Here is a 21,849-nt window from a genome sequence, read left to right as displayed (position 1 = left end):
TCTGTTAATTTTGCAAACCTTTATGAAATACCGAAGGAACAAGTAATGAATAACACAAGTGAAATACTTATTTTGTGTTTGTTCATCATGAATGAATCATCACACACCTTTTATCTCAAGCAGTTGCTATATTTGTTACTATATCTGTTAATTTTGTAAGCCTTTATGAACTACTGAAGGACCTACTGAAGGGACAAATGAGGAATAACACAAGTAGCTACTATATTTGTTCATGATTTGAACTTCAGCAGTAACTGAGTATCTAATAAGTATATGTGCCCCGCAAGTAGTGTTACCAAATGAGTAAAGATACTGCTTCAGGTAATGCAGTTTCTCTGTTGTTTAATGATCCAGCTTTTCCTCTCCTTGATTCGGGTTTCATGAGTATTAGTGATGACTGGTCACCAAATATTCTCCAGTCTCCGGAACTCTGGATCTACTGCCGATGGCGTACATCTAGAGAGTGAGCTCATTCAGGTTTTTGATTAAGTTTTCTGTTCATTGTAGTGACTATATTTCCACCTAGTTTTAACTGTCTTTTCAATTATCTCTCATTCCCATATTTTGGTCATTTATCCACCAAATATTGAGAAGGAACATTCCTATGCGAAATATCTCCATTCTAACACCAGTAAAACTACTTCTACTAAAATCTTACATTTTTCACTCATGATCCTCTCCCTCTTTAGAAATTGACAATAGAGGAATTATTCTTCCATTATGGGACAATAATATAAAAATACAGAGTGCATTATGGGAAAAGAATTATGCAGGATGTCATAAATGGAAGAGCATTATTCCATTTTAAAAGACAAATGACTGCTGTGGAAAACCCTAAATATTACACTATATCTGGGAGACCTTGGTTTATACGATTACATTGCAAAGGTTGTTATGGTGTAATTTTTGCATTTTATCCTGAAAAACTCATCAAATGCAGGCAGGGATACTTACTTACATAGTGATTTGGCTTGATAAATTAATATTTCCCAAAACTGGGCTGGAACATCTTCACTTGTTTTTTCATTACTGTTTGTTGAACCTCAAGTTGAAGAAGGACTTTGATGCAAATGGGACATGGGAGATGGGAAGAGCTTATTAAGCAGCCGAAAGCAGCGTCATCTTCGTGGGTGTGCTGCAGATGAACTGTGTGTAATTTAACAGGATGTTTCTTGCATATCATCAAAATTATACTTATTATTCCAATCGCCATCCATCCCTCCATCCATTACAGGGCGTTCACATAGACTGAGCATCTTTTATAGAAATAACCGGAGAGTAACCAAAGGTCCCAGAGAAAACCCCGGCAGACAGACTCCACAGTACCACAGCTGGACTGGTTCACATCTTCATGTGCATAGCTGAGCAAATCTGCTTAATTGATACATTAAAATAAGAAGGTTCAACTAAGACACATGTTTATTATCATGACAATCCATCTATGAATGTCAAAGTATAAAAGTCAATGAATCTCACCTCCTCTGTTGTTATAAAACTTGTTCTAGTGCTTAATTTATATTTAATTGATTCGGTGTCTAGAATTCACTTTAATATGTCACTGAGCTCTCTGTCTGACACACTGGAATTTCTTTCTTAACACAAGATAATGTAATTGTCAGTGAATGAGTTTATAATAGAAACATGAAAGGCTGTAATCAGGACTGACTTGGAAGGGGCCGGGAGAGATATGCAGATTCATCCATCCATCCATTTTCCAAACCGCTTATCCTATTGGGTCGCGGGGGGTCCGGAGCCTATCCCGGAAGCAATGGGCACGAGGCAGGGAACAACCCAGGATGGGGACCAGCCCATCGCAGGGCACACTCACACACCATTCATTCACACATGCACACCTATGGGCAATTTAGCAACTCCAATTAGCCTCAGCATGTTTTTGGACTGTGGGAGGAAACCGGAGTACCCGGAGGAAACCCCACGACGACATGGGGAGAACATGCAAACTCCACACACATGTGACCCAGGCGGAGACTCGAACCCGGGTCCCAGAGGTGTGAGGCAACAGTGCTAACCACTGCACCACCATGCCGCCCCTATGCAGATTCATCAAGAAGAAAATCTCTGCTCTCTGTAAATATCTCCTCACTGCAGGTCTGGGGGTTCTGCGTTGTACAAAGATTGTGCCCTGAACTCCTGATCAAGTGGGCAGTTGTACTCCAAATTAATTTTGATAACACTTTACAATAATGTTCAGTTATACTACATGTACAAGCCTTTAAACATTAACCAATCATTTACAACCCCTCAATAAGACATTTATAAGCATGTAGTTAAGGACTAACAAATAATTTGCAAAACCTTAAACATTTATAAATTATTAAAATGGGAAATGATCATTTGAACACTTTACTTAAAGCTGTCATATATAATGTTTTATAGATAGATTCATAATGCATTATAATGTTCGGTATAAGAATTAATAAAGCATTACAGCTTCATCTATTGCCAGTCGTAAGACATTATAGCATTGATTATAATACTTCGTAAGCTCCATTGAAGTTCTTTTCTATAAGTCGCTATTGATACCTTCATAATGTATTACTATGGTCAGTATAAGCAATAAAGATGCCTTGCACTGCATTTTGAAACCAGAGTACCCAGAGGAAACCCCACGACAACATGGAGAGTACATGCAAACTCCACACACATGTGACCCAGGCGGAGACTCGAACCTGAGTCCCAGAGGTGTGAGGCAGCCGTGCTAACCACTACACCACCATACCACATTACTAATAAATGATTACAAATGATTAAGAATTTGTAGAGAATTTGTTCATCATTAAAATGCAGGTGTACTAATTGTTTAGTAATGATTTGTTTATTATTATTTCCCACCTTCACTTATAAATGTTTATTAATGTTTTGCAAATTAGTATTAGATTAGTTAGTCCTTAACTACAGCCTTATGAATGTCTTATTGAGGTTTTGTGAATGGTCAGTTAATGTTTATTTAATGTATTAATGTGGTACAAATGAAGATAAATGACCTGAATGTTACCTTAGTTTTTGTTTTATACCTGTTCTTTCCATTTACAGATGAAATCCAGGCCTTCTAACTGAAAAGTCGCGCCTTTACAATGGAGATTTCCATGGACACCTGAGCGTGACCTATGCAACGCGGACTCCCTATTGCCAAACTCACAGCCGCCAGTTACACATCTTTTGCTTTAATCTAAGCTGATTAGACTTTAATGATCTTGGAAAAAGTTTGACCATACAGCAGTTTTTATTAGATTTTGATGCAATAATGACTATCGGATGCCCATTATATCCTTGGGATGTATCGGTGCTGTAGATTTTTCATGACTCTCCGTTACCATTAAAAAAGTCAACATCACAGGGCACGCTCACAATCAGGTAACTTCAATTAACCTCAGCGTGTTCCTGGACTGTGGGAGGGTGGGACTGGAGTACCTAGAGGAAACCCCACAACGACTTGGGGTGAACATGCAAACTCCACATACATGGAATCATGGCGGAGACTCGAACCCTGGTTCCAGAGGTGTAAAGTCACAATGTTAACCACCGTGCTGCCCCACAACTCAGTATCAGAGATACTCCATGTATTAGGATGAATTCACGTACGATTACGTCACCCACATATATGGAATTGATCCTTTTACTGTAATATTCTGGGAGATCGTAATTGTGAATTAATTCTGATCGTGTGGGGACTGATCATCCTGAAGATCAATCGTCCAGGATTCACCCGGAATGTCATTGAACATGTTATTCTTTGCCGATCCCCCGTAAACCCTGTCCTGCCATAAAGAACTTCGGCTCATAAAAGAAGCCAGGATGTTTATCCTGGTTTCCGGGAGACAGGAGGGGGTCGGTATACGGCACCTTAAAATTGCCTCCGGGGGGGGGGGGGGGGGAATAGGAAAGCATGACACCAGGATGCATATTTTATTATCGCAAGCAGCAACACTCGGACAAAAGGGGGAATTGGACCTTGCCCTGGGGGGAAGGGGTGAGCCTGACCAGCTCACCCCATGCCCACAGGCAGCACCCAATTTAGTATAAAGGATGGGGAAAACCGGAGCTCAGCCGTGGGATAGAGCGTGCATCGCCCGGCATTTCTTGGAACTCACGTGTTGGTCTCCTGACAGGACTGAAAAGGGCTCCCCAGTCTGTGTGTGAAGGTGGTTGATGATGGCACGCCCAAGTGTAAATAGTTTAGCAGCTGCTTTTACGTTAAATTGATCATGGGGATTAATTACCACTGCTAGTGGTAACAAATTCACATTATCTATATTTTATTGTTTCTTTCCTATATACAGTCAGGTCCATAAATATTGGGACATCGACACAATTCTAATCTTTTTGGCTCTATACACCACCTCAATGGATTTGAAATGGAATGAACAAGATGTGCTTTAACTGCAGACTTTCAGCTTTAATTTGAGGGTATTTACATACAAATCAGGTGAACGGTGTAGGAATTACAGCAGTTTGTATATCTGCCACCCACTTTTTAAGGGACCAAAAGTAATGGGACAATTGGCTGCTCCGCTGTTCCATGGCCAAGTGTGTGTCATTCCCTCATAATCTAATTTACAAGTAGCAGATAAAAGGTCTAGAGTTCATTTCAAGTGTGCTATTTGCATTTGGAATCCGTTGCTGTCAACTCTCAATATGAGATGCAAAGACCTATCACTATCAGTGAAGCAAGCCATCATTAGGCTGAAAAATAAAAAAAACCCATCAGAGAGATACCAAATACATTAGGTGTGGCGAAATCAACTGTTTGAAACATTCTTAAAAAGAAAGATCGCACCGGTGAGCTCATTTCAAATCCATTGTGGTGGTGTATAGAGCCAAAAACATTAGAATTGTGTCGATGTCCCAATATTTATGGACCTGACTGTATATATATTCGTATGATTAATACTATTCTATATCTCTGGTGGTATAAGGTTATCTTGCATTGTTTTTAATTGATATTGATTTTAATGCGATGTTATCTTGTATCACTTGTATTAAAGTGTTTTTTGAGTGAACCTAAGCGTGCCTGTTTGTTCCTTCGAGAGCCCTATATCCCTCTCTCATCCATTTTAAGACATACATGGAGGGAATTTGATTGGAAAGTTAAGATGACATACTTTAAGACTCCTCTTCTCACCTCTACGTTTGGCAACACCTCTAATCAATGTTGGACGGGTTGTGACCTAGTAGGAGACCACACCCACATTTTTGGAATTGTCCAAAACTGTCAGAGTACAGGAAAAAATTTACAGGAAGAGATATAAAAAAATGTTTGAAAATAAAATTACCACTTGAACCAGCTCATTTCAAACTAGGAATTATGCCATAGAATGCAGTGCATGAAAATAAGGTTGTATTATTGACAGTTCTTCTTTTAATTGCCAGGAGCATGATAATGATCTCCTGGCTAAAACCTCAGCCCCCCACGACAGTACAATGGAGAGGAAAGAAAGTGTATAATATGGAATTTATAACTGCAAAATTGTTAATGAGAACGGAGTGTTTCTTTATCAAATGGCTTCCAATGTGTAATTTTCTTCTCAACAGATGTATGACACTTAGGAAAGGATGGGGTTGAATTGAGAATTCCATGTACATTACTGTGCAAAAAGCAAAGCAAATGATTTTTAGATTGTCCTCGTGTTGGTGTAAAACTATGACATTATGCCTGTCAAAGTGTGTCAGCTTAGCCATTTCAGAACCTCTGCTAAAATCATCGTAGGATTTGCAGCGACCGTCCAGTGCAGCCATGTATTTTTTAACTTGGCCACTAGCACACCTCATACAACTAGTCAATCTGTCACTTTTAAAACCAATATATTTAATTATTTAATTGAGTTGTTGATGAAATTTAACCAAATCATGGAACTGCTGAGGCGCCCCTGAGGAGAAGTTTGGGAACTGAAGCGGTGTTCATCTAGCCATCCAACTAGATATCAGTAACTCTTTAGAAAATAGAAGAATTTATTACTAGTTTTTATTGTGTTACTCTTAATTTGCACATGTTCTTGTCACGATCGCGGGCGGGCAGAACGGTGATTGTGCGGGTCGGGGGGCAGGAACAGGCAGACAAGCCGAAATCAGGGCAAAACTAGGGGTTTATTACGGGAACTGGGAGCAGGGAACATCAGACACCAAGAAACCTCACCAAACCAAAATGACGGACAAGGGAGACAAGGACTTAAATAGGACTGGACTAATCAAAGTAATCGGACAAAGATGGAGATGATCAGGGAAGTACACGTGGGTAATCCGGGGGCATGGCACACACGAGGAGCGGACGAGCCGGGCATCACAGTTCTAATGTTAAATTGTGTTTTTGTTCTAAGCCAAAGTACACTCGCTACCCAGATAAACAGCTTTAAACATTTCTTTGGACTTTTGCACAGTACTGTATATCTTAGAACATAAGAAATTTACAAATGAGAGGAGGCCATTCGGCCCATCAAACTCGTTTGGGAAGAACTTAACTAATAGCTCAGAATTGTTAAAATCTTAGCTAGCTCTGATTTAACCATCTCTCTCAATATAATATTGGAATCATTTATTCTCTTCAGAGGCCTCCATAGAATAGTGCATCCATCTCCTCACTTATGTTTTGACAGACGTATCCTAAGGCACCAGGACAACAACAGTCAGAATAACAACACCATCATCAATTTCACAGCTAGTTTTAAAAATTGCTTTAACGCAGAGTGATTACAGAAAAAAAGATAAGCAAATTAGGTAATATTAACAAAATTATTAAAACGTGTAGAGTAATAGACATATTTGTCATTCAGACATATTGTGCTTTTTTAGGAGCAGAAGGGATACATAAAATCCATCCATCCATCCATTTTCCAAACTGCTTATCCTATTGGGTCGCGGGGGGTCCGGAGCCTATCCCGGAAGCAATGGGCACGAGGCAGGGAACAACCCAGGATGGGGGGCCAGCCCATCGCAGGGCACACTCACACACCATTCACTCACACATGCACACCTATGGGCAATTTAGCGACTCCAATTAGCCTCAGCATGTTTTTGGACTGTGGGGGGAAACCGGAGTACCCGGAAGAAACCCCACGACGACATGGGGAGAACATGCGAACTCCACACACATGTGACCCAGGTGGAGACTCGAACGCGGGTCCCAGAGGTGTGAGGCAACAGTGCTAACCACTGCACCACCATGCCGCCCCTGATACATAAAATCATGATTATATTTTGTTCTTAATAATATATATATGTATATATATATATACACATATATATATATATATATATATATATATATATATATATATATATATATATATTAAAATTTTACATCATTATAAATGAGAACTACAGGTCCTTCTCAAAAAATTAGCATATTGTGAAAAAGTTCATTGTTTTCTGTAATGTACTGATAAACATTAGACTTTCATATATTTTAGATTCATTACACACAACTGAAGTAGCCCAAGCTTTTTATTGTTTTAATATTGATGATTGTGGCATACAGCTCATGAAAACCCAAAATTCCTCAAAAAATTAGCATATCATGAAATGGTTCTCTAAACGAGCTATTAACCTAATCATCTGAATCAACTAATTAACTCTAAACACCTGCAAAAGATTCCTGAGGCTTTCAAAAACTCCCAGCCTGGTTCATTACTCAAAACCGCAATCATGGGTAAGACTGGCGACCTGACTGCTGGCCAGAAGGCCATCATTGACACCCTCAAGCAAGAGGGTAAGACACAGAAAGAAATTTCAGAACGAATAGGCTGTTCCCAGAGTGCTGTATCAAGGCACCTCAGTGGGAAGTCTGTGGGAAGGAAAAAGTGTGGCAGAAAACGCCGCACAACGAGAAGAGGTGACCGGACCCTGAGGAAGATTGTGGAGAAAGACCGATTCCAGACCTTGGGGGACCTGCGGAAGCAGTGGACTGAGTCTGGAGTAGAAACATCCAGAGCCACCGTGTACAGGCGTGTGCAAGAAATGGGCTACAGATGCCGCATTCCCCAGGTCAAGCCACTTTTGAACCAGAAATAGCGGCAGAAGCGCCTGACCTGGGCTACAGAGAAGCAGCACTGGACTGTTGCTCAGTGGTCCAAAGTACTTTTTTCGGATGAAAGCAAATTTTGCATGTCATTCGGAAATCAAGGTGCCAGAGTCTGGAGGAAGACTAGGGAGAGGGAAATGCCAAAATTTGATTTGATTTGATTTGATTCAAACCCTTTATTGCTGTTGCAATATACCATGTCACTAGTCACAAGTACCAGCGAAAAGCAGGCCATCGCCCGACCTTACATATACAACATCACAGTAGGGGGTAGGGAGACAGGGGAGGAGAGAAGAAGAGAAACAGGATGACATGAGGAGAGAGGGGGAGAAAACACCTCAGCAACATAAGCACATGATCACTACATCGTACAACATGAAAAGACACGACTCGCAACGGGTGAGGGAATGGGGAGGTGGAGGTAGTCCAGCATAGACAAACAGCCATCCGGTCCTGCAGCCATGGAGGCGCTGGTCACAGACCCGTCTGTTCACGCTGGGGGTATGAAGCGGCGAAGGCGTTGGATGGGGGGAGGGTGCAAGTCCTTGGGATTGGGGGAGAGGAATGCAAGAGAGTCTCACTGCCTGTTCTTCCGGGGGAGTTGTTTGTTCAGCAGCAGCCTTGGCCAAGGCCAGTGCTGATTGAGGGGAGCCAGGAGCTTGATAGAATAAGGTTGTTTGGGTTTCCATGCGAGAAACTGTAATTTCCAGCTCCTCTAATGTCCACGCTGGTCGCCGCCATCCAATAAGTTTTGCAAAACTGTCAGCTTCTCCATGATGTTATCCAGTTTCACAGTCTGAGTGCTAACAGCTCTGCCCACTCCATCAATCATTCCGGCCAGCCTAGTGGGGCTTTGAGAGGCTGTCACTGTCTTCTTCAATTTTGATAAACCAGGGCAATGCCTAATCCAATCAGCATAATACCTGTAATCATAGTTCCGAATAGGTAGATGTCTTCAATGTCCTCCACGGAAAGAGCTGCCAGGCACACGACCCTCCACCGCTCCCATCCGTCCATCGTGTAGCCAGCCGCATACGTTCCCGCTGGACAGTTAGGTTCCCCCGAACCCAGGCTTCTCGTTGAGAAGATGGTGTCAATTGCGTTGAGAGACCAGCTGATCAAATCCATAATTTCTCGTAGTTTGGAGAGCAGAGCAGAGAGAGTCTCTTCAAGTATAAGACAGTAGACTAGATGAGACGAGAGGAGCGAAGCAGGGAAGATAAGGGGAGGGAGAGGGAAAGAAGTGCGACCGCCTCCGCTGAGAGCCAGAGAAAATGCCTCAAGTCCAGTGTCAAGTACCCACAGTCAGTGATGGTCTGGGGTGCCATGTCAGCTGCTGGTGTTGGTCCACTGTGTTTTATCAAGGGCAGGGTCAATGCAGCTAGCTATCAGGAGATTTTGGAGCACTTCATGCTTCCATCTGCTGAAAAGCTTTATGGAGATGAAGATTTCATTTTTCAGCACGACCTGGCACCTGTTCACAGTGCCAAAACCACTGGTAAATGGTTTACTGACCATAGTATTACTGTGCTCAATTGGCCTGCCAACTCTCCTGACCTGAACCCCATAGAGAATCTGTGGGATATTGTGAAGAGAAAGTTGAGACGCAAGACCCAACACTCTGGATGAGCTTAAGCTTATCGAAGCATCCTGGGCCTCCATAACACCTCAGCAGTGCCACAGGCTGATTGCCTCCATGCCACGCCGCATTGAAGCAGTCATTTCTGCAAAAGGATTCCCAACCAAGTATTGAGTGCATAACTGAACATAATTATTTGAAGGTTGACTTTTTTGGTATTAAAAACACTTTTCTTTTATTGGTCGGATGAAATATGCTAATTTTTTGAGATCTTTTTCATGAGCTGTATGCCGAAATCATCAATATTAAAACAATAAAAGGCTTGAACTACTTCAGTTGTGTGTAATGAATCTAAAATATATGAAAGTCTAATGTTTATCAGTACATTACAGAAAATAATGAACTTTTTCACAATATGCTAATTTTTTGAGAAGGACCTGTATAAGTGATTGCTAATTACTGTTTAATAATTTCCTGTATGATCTTTCTCCCCTTCAGTGTTAAAAATAATTATATGTCAGGGGGCCAATCAGTGGAGGCACACGGACACATTGGCCAGTTATCCTATTTGTTCAGCGCCAGCCCAACAAATAGAGTATTCAGTACCATGGACAGTGACCAGTGTTACTGTGACATCTGGTTCCTTCATTGGCTCTATACTGTATATTTTTATAGAAATAACTAAATGCCTCTGTTGCAGAAATTTCCAGCCATAGACTCGGTTCCTATATGATGAGAAGATTTTATTTTTACTCAGAGTAAGAAGCTATAGATAATCAGCTCTGCATGCAATCTTCCCTTTACTGCTCGAGCAGGGCACATATACATCAACAAATGTCAAGGCAGCAAGTGCATACAAACAACTTCTCAGGACAGTTATGGGGTCTTCAGGAGGAGTCAAACTGCTGCTTCATTCAGAGATACCATTGTCTAAGACTTGCACTAAACCATTCTAAGCACTTGGGCATATTTAGTGTCAGAATCCATCCCTGCCTTGTCCTGTTCTCTCTTGTTTGTTCCCATTTGGCCAGCACATGTCACTGGCCATCCTATTCTCTCCTCTGTCTTGTAGCTCCTTAGCCCGTAGTGTGTTTGCCTGCTCCTCGGGCCGCCATGTGGCTTAGTTTGACATGTGATCAAAATTTAGAGTAAACTAATACATGATAGCTTGTCTTAAAAAGAGATCAACGGCAGAACAGGGGCCGTGAAGAAGGTGATGCTGCCTGAACCACCAGCCAAGGCTGGGAGGAAAGGGAGGAACACTAGTAAAATGAAGAAAGAAAAGCAGCCCACCCTATCTCATGGTCACGGATACAAAAGTCAGGGAGTGTTATGAAGAAGACACCGTAATTAAGGCCATTGGTTTTATGCAGTGAATTATACCAGAGAGAGTTTTTGCATTCTAGCTGTGCTACGTAACATTCCTCAGCCTTCATTTGTTTCCACAGAATGCAAGACATAATTTACGGTGCCAAACAAAACAGTGGAACTGCAGTGTAGCCAATTATTAGTTTAGTAGTAAAAATCCAGTTAAAACAGACTTCATTTTTAAAAAGTTAGATGTCTGTAGTTGGAGAATGCTGCCATCAGTCGCTTGGGGTAGCACTCGCAGGATTTACCAGGCTATCACATAGCAAGGCCTGTTCTGCCTGGGATCCAGCAGGTCACTGGCGATGTCCTTCAACTCCTTTATGTACAGTGTCAGATGAGCAAACGTTATCTCCCCCTTGAGGATTTGGACATACCAACATAGGGACAAGGATTTCTGCTGCCTCGTCCTGCTGCCTGAGTCTGGCCACGGCACGTCATCACTGAGAAGGAGGTGGAGTCTGGTGCTGAATGGTTATGATCCTCGTCTGCAGGGGGGAGAGGGGAAGGGGCAGGGGAACCATTTGCTACACCTCCCTCGGCGGCATAAGGAGGAGGCTGTTGTTTGGGCAGCAATGCTTGGGCGGGGGCCACACAGTTTATTTATGGGTATCTAATTAGCAGACACCATTAGGTCCCTTCAGGGGCTCCACAGGCAAACTCATTGACAAAATAGAGTTGTCACAGACAAATGCTTTGTCACATGCTCAGTTAACATGGACTGTGTGCTGTTTACATATTTTTGGCACAAACAGAACCCCATGATTTTAAAGAGGGTAAACTCTGATCAGGAAATTTACGATGTCAGAATAAACTGATTTTTTAAGAGAACTAACGTGCCCTAATAAGGAAATGTATACAATCAAAATAAAATATCTATGGTTTTTATTTAACAGTAGTAACAATCTGATAAGGAAAGGTATCAGATATCTATACCATATCTATAGCATGTAACAGAACTTGCTCCCCTCCAGAACTCATAGTTCCAGTAGTTATCTGAAATTGTCGTTATTCGGAAAATTACAGACTATGAACAAAAACGGACAATGCAAGAAAATAAAAGAATGTGTATGACGGAAAGCTAGAGTATTTTTGCATGGGTGGGTACTAGCTGGTTTATGTACTAGCTCACATTCAAGAATCAGCATAAATGCTGCTCATACACAGTTGGGGGACAGGGGTCAGTATATAGACGAAGTCCTTGTGCTGTGATAGAAACATTTTAAATATAACGCTTAAAATAAAAGTCTGGACCTCTCAGTTTGGTGGGTAAAGGAAATCTCTTTTATTCTAGCAACTCAGCAAAGTGCTCTCATCACACTCTGGCACTCGGTACCAAGTCACACGGAGCACACAGACCAACCAGTTGATAAACCATAACTCCCAATTCCCAATAAGGATTTCTACATCCTGATTGGTCACTAAACACCAACAAACCAAGGTCAAACGTATAACAAACACAATTCCCCTGCTCTATTGGTTCACCTTGTCAGCAAGGTAAAATCCACCCATTTTGCTCAGTTTACCAGAACATGTCTCGACTGCTAGGCTCCTACTTGAGATATGAATATAGATATTGATTACATGACATTGAATCACTATTAATGTTTGGGTGTTCCATTGATTAATGATTAACACATTGATTGTCATTAAATCACAGCAAATACATGGTTAACATATATTAATACGATTAACATAATTACTTGTACATTTGCACTACCGCATAGCATGCTATATATTGTCTGCCGCAACTATTTTATAAAGCTATAACTCACTGTGCCCCGGGGCAGCTTCGAATATCTTCCTGCAGGTGGTTTCTCCCCCCCTTTGTTCCGCTGTCTGCCTCTCCAAGGTCCAAGCTTTCCTCAGGGTCTGCGGAACTTACTGCAGGCAGCTATCATGAAGCGAGGTCACACAGTATTTAAAACAATATCTTCTTGCCTAAGTCCTAAAGACACACACAAACCCAATATGCCAACCTCCCGGGCCTACCAATGTCCAATTTTACTTCCACACTCCCCCCTTTTGAACACGCGAGATCCGCACAGTTCACAAACAATCAGAGTCCGCAGCGTAGTAAAATTCCAGACAAATGCGTGGTGGGTCGAAGCGGGCTGGTGGTGGCTGGATGGAACAGGAGTCACCAGCAATGTTGGCGTTGCTGGTCACATTCATGACAACCTGGGGCTGAGGGTTGTAGAGCCAGGCGGGAACAAGAGGATCATCCGCGTAGGGAAGAGGGGGAGTCCGTAGGAACATAACAGAATTTGCCTGGGAAGACAGAAAACTAGAACAATACCTAGACAGCAAGAAGATTAGTAGCAACACTACAAGCAAGATCACTACACTGAAAACTAAGGGTCTGAATACCCCAGATAAACTCGGAATCAGTGAGGAGAACCAATAGTCCCAGCTGTACTCAAACAGACCATGCTCCTCATGTATAGCAGACATCTGCTTGTGCACCACGTCCTCTAGATCCTGCACAGTCTGAGTGGAATCAGGGATGAACGTGCAACATTCTCTCTCCACAATAGCACAAACTCCATCTTTCTCAGCCAACAGGAGATCCAATGCCATACGGTTTTGCAGGGCTACCTGCCTAACAGTTTACAATTCACCCGAGACGGCCTTCACGGTGTAAAGCATTTGATTGGCCACCTTTTCAACTGCAGTCTGCATCTCTTCCTCCTTAGGGAAGAGAGCTCTCCCTCTGGATTCCTCCAATTGGCATGAACCTGGTCCCAGGCTGCACCGATCGCTTGCCGCAAACCTGTAAGATAAGTCAGCAAATCCCCATCCACAGTCTCCAGTGTGACATATCGTGAGGGAGACAAAACACTCATCGGCCTTCTTGTCAACACTTCAAAAGGAACCAATCCTGTCTGGTGGTGTGTCCTGGCTCGCATGAATAACAAAGCCAGGGGCAGGGCATCCACCCAGGGTAGGCCCGTCGTCCCTGAGATTTTTCGCCAATTTCAGTTTAAGTGTCTGATTTGCTCTCTCCATAATCCCCCCACTCGAGGGGTGATAGGCACAATAATGCTTTAAATCAATTTGCATCCAATGGGACAATTTAGCCAGGGTCTCTGTGATGAACGCAGGACCGTTCTCTGTGGTGATTTTAGATGGAATGCCCCATCCTGGGCAGATGCCCTCCATCCACAAGTGATCCATCTTGCAGCACCACGGCATAGGAGGTCGCTGGGGATCCATCCTTCAGCCTCAAAGAACTCCCATCGACAAACAGGATGTTGCCTCCTTCCAGTGGGATGTCAGTCAGTATGCCTAGGTCTGCACACACAGTCAATGACCTGCAAAGAATCATGCGGCTCCCCGTCCACCCCCGTGGGAAGGAAGGTCGCTGGATTCAAAGCAGAGCATCTTTCCGCAGTCACATTTGCCAATAATGAAAACAAAACATTCAGATAATGCACCGATCGCGCAGGTGTCAAATAAGATGTCCTGGCCTGTGTCAGGATCGTGTGCACTGCATTGGGAATTCGAAATTTCAGTGGATAAAACTGGACTAGATCTGCACTTGCCATCATCGCCTCAGCTGCTGCAGCCACCGCTCGAAGACACAGGGGTAATGATCGAGCCACCGAGTCCAAATGCCTTGAGTAGTATGCAACCGGTTTGTTCCTTTCCCCATGATACTGAGTCAGAAGTGAAGTCATGAACCATTTTTTCTCATCCACATACTTCACAAATGGCTTTCTATAGTCAGGCACCCCCAAAGCTGGGGCTGACATTAATGCTTGTTTTAAATCAATCAGGGCATCTTAAGCTTTGGACGTCCATGTCAGTCTGTCTGTCCGTCAGTCCTAGCCCAATTGTCAAATCAACCAAGGGTTGTGACCTCTGTACATAGTCCTGAATCCAAGGCCTGCAATAGCAAATCATGCCAAGGACTGAAAGCAATTGCTGTTTAGTCTCCGGTTTGGGCATCTCCTGTATGGAGGCCACTCGGTCTGCTCCAATAAGCAAAACAGTCCCAAAGCCTCTGTCCTGGCCTTTGGGTATGGGTTTTTCTTCCTCATCATCATCCCCTTGGTCATTGTCCTCATCCTCCTCATCGTGGGAAGACTCTTCCTGCTTTACAGAAGGATGCGGCATCGGACCCACTACCCCCCCTTCTGCAGCAGGGACAGAGGGCTCAACTCTTCTTGGAGGAGGGACCTGGGCAGGAGGGCGAGGTGCAGGTGGCAGCGGTGGAAGAGGGGACACTTCAGGCAGGACCGGATACAGGAGATCTGCATTAGGCTTTTTCCTCCTCTCAGCATCAGCATCAGCCACAGATGGGGAAACAGCAGCAGTTGGATCGGCCCCCCTTTCCTCTCTGCTAACCATTACACGACTTTCCTTATCAGTCAGCTGGTCTCTAGGTTTCCTAGCCCTCATCAAGGCCACAGACTTCCACCGAAAATAATATTCTGCCTTGTACATTCCCGTACTACAACAAACATTCCTTCTCCTTTCCAATAACGTTTCACAACATTCTATCTCCAATATGTTTAGAGTGCCCTCCTTTGTCTAACGTTACCAATTTCTACAAGCCTTCTTTAGTCTCAGGCAGTCACCCGTTCCATTATCTGCCTTGGGGATGGTTTTTTGTTGAAAACGAGAAGTATGCTGTCAAAAGAGAGGTCCAGAAAGCCACACCAAAAATATTAAAACCAATCTATTCATGGAGAAGAAAGCATAACAAGGTAACCAAGAGGTAAGAAACAAAATGGATGATAAATAATTGTTTGCGTGTATTTAATGGCACCGACCCGTCTGACACAGGAGACAGGAACAGAAAGCTAACACAGGATGATGGTTAGGCATGTTTAAGAGGGTTAAGCATGTTAAATGAAAGACATCGGGATGATCGCCTATAATGGCGCGCTATAACAAAATCAAACGTGACGTGAAAACGTTTCACCTCATGATAAAAAGGTTAGGGTCATTTACAACAAAAGCAGATTGTTGACTAGTGGGAAAACTATACCTTTTGATTACTGAAATGTAAAACTAGCAGCATCGCAAAAAGGGTGCTGTACGTCTCAAAAAAATACTTCATCGAATGTTTGTTAATGTGACATGAAGGTTTTTTCAAAGTAAGATGTACAGATGTTTTAAAATGTTACATGAAAGTTTTTTGAAAGATGTAACATTTACAGGTGTTGTACAAAATGTATCAAATGTATCACATTTTATCAAACGTAGTTGTACATTGTTTATTTTTCAAACATGTTGCACAAATTGCTGCTGACCTCAGCTCGGGACGTTTTGGGTCGGTGGAGGGAGTACTTCGAAGACCTCCTCAATCCCACCGACACGCCTTCCAATATGGAAGCAGAGTATGGGGACTTGGGGGTGGACTCGCCTATCTCGGGGGTGGAGGTCGCTGAGGTGGTCAAAAAGCTCCTCGGTGGCCGGGCCCCGGGGGTGGACGAGATTCGCCCAGAGTTCCTCAAGGCTCTGGATGCTGCGGGGCTGTCCTGGCTGACACGCATCTACAGCATCGCGTGGACATCGGGGGCAGTGCCTCTGGATTGGCAGACCGGGGTGGTGGTCCCCCTCTTTAAGAAGGGGGACCGGAGGGTGTGCTCCAACTACAGGGGGATCACACTACTGAGCCTCCCTGGTAAGGTCTATTCGGGGGTCCTGGAAAGGAGGGTCCGCCGGATTGTCGAACCTCGGATTCAGGAGGAGCAGTGTGGTTTTCGCCCTGGCCGTGGAACAGTGGACCAGCTCTATACTCTCAGCAGGGTTCTGGAGGGTTCATGGGAGTTTGCCCGACCAGTCTACATGTGTTTTGTGGACTTGGAAAAGGCATTCGACCGTGTCCCTCGGGGGGGTCCTGTGGGGAGTGCTCCGGGAGTATGGGGTACCGGGCTCCCTTTTAAGGGCGGTTCGGTCCCTGTATGACCGGTGCCAGAGTTTGGTCCGCATGGGCGGCAATAAGTCGGACTCGTTTCCGGTGAGGGTTGGACTCCGTCAGGGCGGCCCTTTGTGACCGATTCTGTTCATAGTTTTTATGGACAGAATTTCTAGGCGCAGCCAGGGCGTTGAGGGCGTCCGGTTCGGTGACCTCAGGATTAGGTCTCTGCTTTTTGCGGATGATGTGGTTCTGTTGGCCTCATCGAGCCGTGACCTTCAGCTCTCACTGGAGCAGTTCACAGCCGAGTGCGAAGCGGCTGGGGTGAGAATCAGCACCTCCAAATCCGAGACCATGGTTCTCAGCCGGAAAAGGGTAGAGTGCTCTCTCCGGGTTGGGGATGGGGTCCTCCCCCAAGTGGAGGAGTTTAAGTATCTCGGGATCTTGTTCACGAGTGGGGGAACGATGGAGCGGGAGATCGACAGGCGGATCGGTGCGGCGTCAGCAGTCATGCGGGCGCTGCATCGGTCTGTCATGGTGAAGAGAGAGCTGAGCCAAAAGGCGAAGCTCTCGATTTACCAGTCGATCTACGTTCCTACCCTCACCTATGGTCATGAGCTTTGGGTAGTGACCGAAAGAACGAGATCACGGGTACAAGCGGCCGAAATGAGTTTCCTCCTCAGGGTGGCTGGGCTCTCCCTTAGAGATAGGGTGAGGAGCTCAGTCATTCGGGAGGGACTCAGAGTAGAGCCGCTGCTCCTCCGCATCGAGAGGAGCCAGATGAGGTGGCTCAGGCATCTGATCAGGATGCCTCTGGGACGCCTGCCTGGGGAGGTATTCCGGGCATGTCCCACTGGGAGGAGACCCCGGGGAAGACCCAGGACACGCTGGAGAGACTATGTCTCTCGGCTGGCCTGGGAACGCCTCGGGGTCCCCCCAGAGGAGCTGGACGCAGTGGCCGGGGAGAGGGAAGTCTGGGTCTCCCTGCTGAGGCTGCTGCCCCCGTGACCCGACTCCGGATTAAGCGGGAGATGATGGATGGATGGATGGATGGATGGATGGATGAATTTCTGCAGCAAAGGAAACAAAATGCATGCATTTAACAACAAAACAAAAATGTAGAAAGGCTTCAAATATAAGGGCAGACCAGACACATAAAGTAATGCAGTTTCTGTAATTTCAGCTGATGATAGTGTTTTTTTTTTGTAAGTGTGTTATGATTGACTAAATGTTCCTGTTGGAAGAGAACATGTGTTAGTGTTTTAAATAATTATTTGATTTTAAAACATGTTTGCAGTGTTTTTATGACATAGTGACGTAGTTTGAAAATTAGTTTTGAGGTTTAGTTTACAATGTGTGATTTTGAGCATGAAGTTAACCGTTTTGTCAATTGTAGGTTTTAGGTGTGTTGGTGCGTTAAGAGTTTAGGGACCTTGTTAAATGTATTGCAAAAACTGTCATAGCGATTGTAAAAAACTGTAAGTCATTATTCCATTAAATTAAGCCATGGTTTCATGAAACTAATTTATGATTTCATGATCTTAAGAAGTCTTCATTTTAAGGAAACATGTTATGTTTTCTTGATGGTAAGTCATTCACTTGTGAAAATAAGTCATTATTTTTCTTAATTAAGCCATGGTTTCATGAACCTAAGTCTTGATTTCATGATTCGAAGAAGTCTTCATTTCAAGGAAACGTCATGTTTTCTTGATGGTAAGTCATTCACTTGTCATATTTAGTCATTCTCTTGTGATATTAAGTCATTAATTATGGTACATATGGTACAAATATAGTACATATTTGTGGATTGTCTTCTGTGGGTTACAAATAATAAAGTCCAATATATGCTTCCATAGATGGCTGGCCATGTTTCATTAAGACTATGTTGAATTAAGTATCAAGCAGGCTGCAGGTCAGTTAGCATTCTCAACTCAGCAAGCTGTTCTCAGTAAACATCTCAAATCAAGCATGTGGATGCTATAAGCACAGGCCACAGGGCCACCTTGTAGGAAAACTGAAATTTACTGAAGATTAATCTAGTTGATCATTTTTAAAGAAATTGAATCTAGTTTAACTCAGGTTGGCACTTTCATCATCACCTAACATTGTCTTACATATATTATATATAGCCGCGGCCTGTCCCATAGCCATTCACATAACAACCTGTTCTGTCGAAAAACAACTGCGGTTAAGCTATCCTCGCTTTCGCTCAAATCATCCACACTTAAAATGTATGGTGTGCGCATAGATATAACTTTACGGTTATAACGCTCTAAGTGATCTCGCATAAGAAAAAGGTGAATACTCATATGTACGAAGTACAGGATGTATGTAAATACAATTAGTTTCTTACTTTCCTATAATATATAAACAAGTCATATAGCACATGAACAATGTCCAAGGCTATGTCTAGGCAAAATGTGTTCAACTTTTACGTTTACCATTTCCAAGAAAATGCACTTGAAATCCATGCATATTTAGTGTTATCTGCCACTCAAACGGCAGCTCATTAGTTTGCAATGCAGACATCGGCCCTTTTATGTGAATGGCTGTAGATTAAGACAAAAGTAGGCCACAAAAGTTGAATATGGTGTCCCACAGGGATCAGTCCTGGGCCCGCTACTGTTTACCCTATACATGCTACCTCTTGGTAACATTATTAGAAATCATGGTATTGGGTTTCATTGTTATGCAGATGATACACAGTTGTACATATCTGTTAACCCTGATGATATATCACTGCTATCTCAGTTAGAAGACTGTCTATTAGATATCCAGTGCTGGATTGTAAAAAATTTCCTTATGTTAAACACAGAAAAAACAGAAGTTCTGGTAATTGGTCCCAAGGCTGCTAGAAATAAGTTTCACCACCTCAACGTTGGTAACCTTCCTACACAACCTAACATGGTGGTTAGAAATCTTGGCGTTCTTGTCGATTCAGATCTATGCTTTGATGCTCACATAAGAAGTATTCCTAGAACTGCATTTTATCATCTACGGAACATAGCCAAGCTTCGTAAGATGCTCTCACTTAATGATGCAGAAAAACTAATACATGCCTTTGTAAGTTCCAGACTGGATTACTGTAATGCCCTCCTATCGGGTTGCCCGTCTGGATCCTTGCATAAACTTCAGATGGTACAGAATGCTGCAGCCAGAGTTCTAACAAACACTAAAAAATTTGATCATATTACACCGGTCTTATCCTCTCTTCATTGGCTGCCAGTTAAGTCTCGAATTGACTATAAAATACTGCTATTAACTTATAAAGCACTAAATGGCCTTGCACCAGAATACCTTAGTGATCTGCTGACCACATACAACCCTCCACGCTTGTTTCGCTCTCAAGCCATGGGATATCTGTTAGTGCCTAGGGTAGAATGACCTACGGCAGGCAGCAGAGCTTTCTCCTACAAAGCTCCTCAGCTGTGGAATGATCTTCCACCAGATGTGTGGGTTTCAGGTTCACTCTCAATATTCAAGTCCAGACTAAAAACACCTGTTTAGTTTAGCGTATAGGGACACTAGTTCTAGCCCTAGCTAACTCTTCACTCCCAGTCAGACCTGTAGTGTGAGGTGTAGAGCTGGGTGGGGATCGGTGCCAGTGGCTTTGGATAAACTGGATTGTCAGTGCTGTCACTCTAGCTTCGCAATCTCTTGTGGAACTGGAGTGCTGACATTTCAGGGACTCCCCATGCCAGCATAAGGAGCAGTGTGTGGCTCTGTGGGCTAAGCCTGTGTGCCTGTGATCAGAAGGTCGCAGGTTCAAACCCCGCCTCAGACTGTGGGTCCTTGAGCAAGGCCCTTAATTCCCAGCTTCCTGGGCGCCGCTACGGATGGCAGCCCTTCGCAGACAACTTCCTCTATGAAAAAAAAACAAGTTGTGGGAGGTGTAAAGACAATTTCCCTACGGGGACAATAAAAGTATTGATTATTATTATTATTATTCCTCCCACTTGCCTCTCCCTCCTACTGATGCTGCCATAGCCATATCTGCCGGAGCTTGCATATTGCACTTCATATTGCACTCACCTAGCTTTTAGCACTGCCAATAGCCTCCTCTACTTTGCCTAATTGTACATTTTATTTCCCCTACTCCTCCTGGGGGGTGATGCCTGGAGACCTCAATCTATCAAGATATCCAGCACACCCGGCCACATGTGACGTCGCCACCACCAGTGACGTCCCTGCATCCAGCTCGCCGTTCTGATTTTCCATGTATGACCTTACCTCTGGTTGCCTGGCAATTGGAAGGAGACTCGGCATCGGCATTGGCTTGTCATCTTCCTTGCTCTCCAGTTATTTCCCAAATCTTATGATTGGGACAATGTGACTTGACCCATCTCTGGCACTTAGCCATCTCTCTATTTGACTATCCCTGCCGGCCCCTGGAGGATGGGCTCCCCCTTTGAGTCTGGTCCCTCCCAAGGTTTCTTCCTTCTAGGGAGTTTTTCCTTGCCACTGTCGCCTATGGCTTACTCACTGGGGGCTTTGGGTGAGGATGCTGTAAAGCGCTTTGAGACAATGTAATGTTGTGATAATGCGCTATATAAAAATAAATTTGTTTGTTTGACACCTAGAGTCAACTTGCCAAATTGATAACCACCGTCATAGTACCATTTAATTCAGATTACAGCAATCATGGTTAGTTAACCTGGCTCAATTGAGCTAGAAATTCACTTTAGAGTACACCCCACTGGAAGTGTACTACCAATACTTTTTTAAAATGTAGTTAGTAAAGAATACATTTTTGTGGTTTTTACATATTTTAGTACATACGTGTAATTTGTATTTGCATATAACGGTAAAGATTTTAATGTGAATTTTCATTGCAGGTTTGGTCATTGGATGGGTCTAATCAAAGCTTTTCTAGATACAAAGAAGTGTGCAGCAGTTTAACCTGCAAGGCATGTAGCCTACAAAATTGATTGCTAAGATCATCATAAGATCATGGTCTTTTTGTGTATTCTTGTGTTATGCCAAATCTTAGGTGATTAT

Source organism: Brienomyrus brachyistius, unplaced genomic scaffold (genome assembly GCF_023856365.1).
Source record: "Brienomyrus brachyistius isolate T26 unplaced genomic scaffold, BBRACH_0.4 scaffold51, whole genome shotgun sequence".
Classification (NCBI taxonomy): Eukaryota; Metazoa; Chordata; class Actinopteri; order Osteoglossiformes; family Mormyridae; genus Brienomyrus; species Brienomyrus brachyistius.
The sequence above is the reverse complement of the archived record's forward strand: the minus strand, read 5'-3'. Positions refer to the sequence as shown.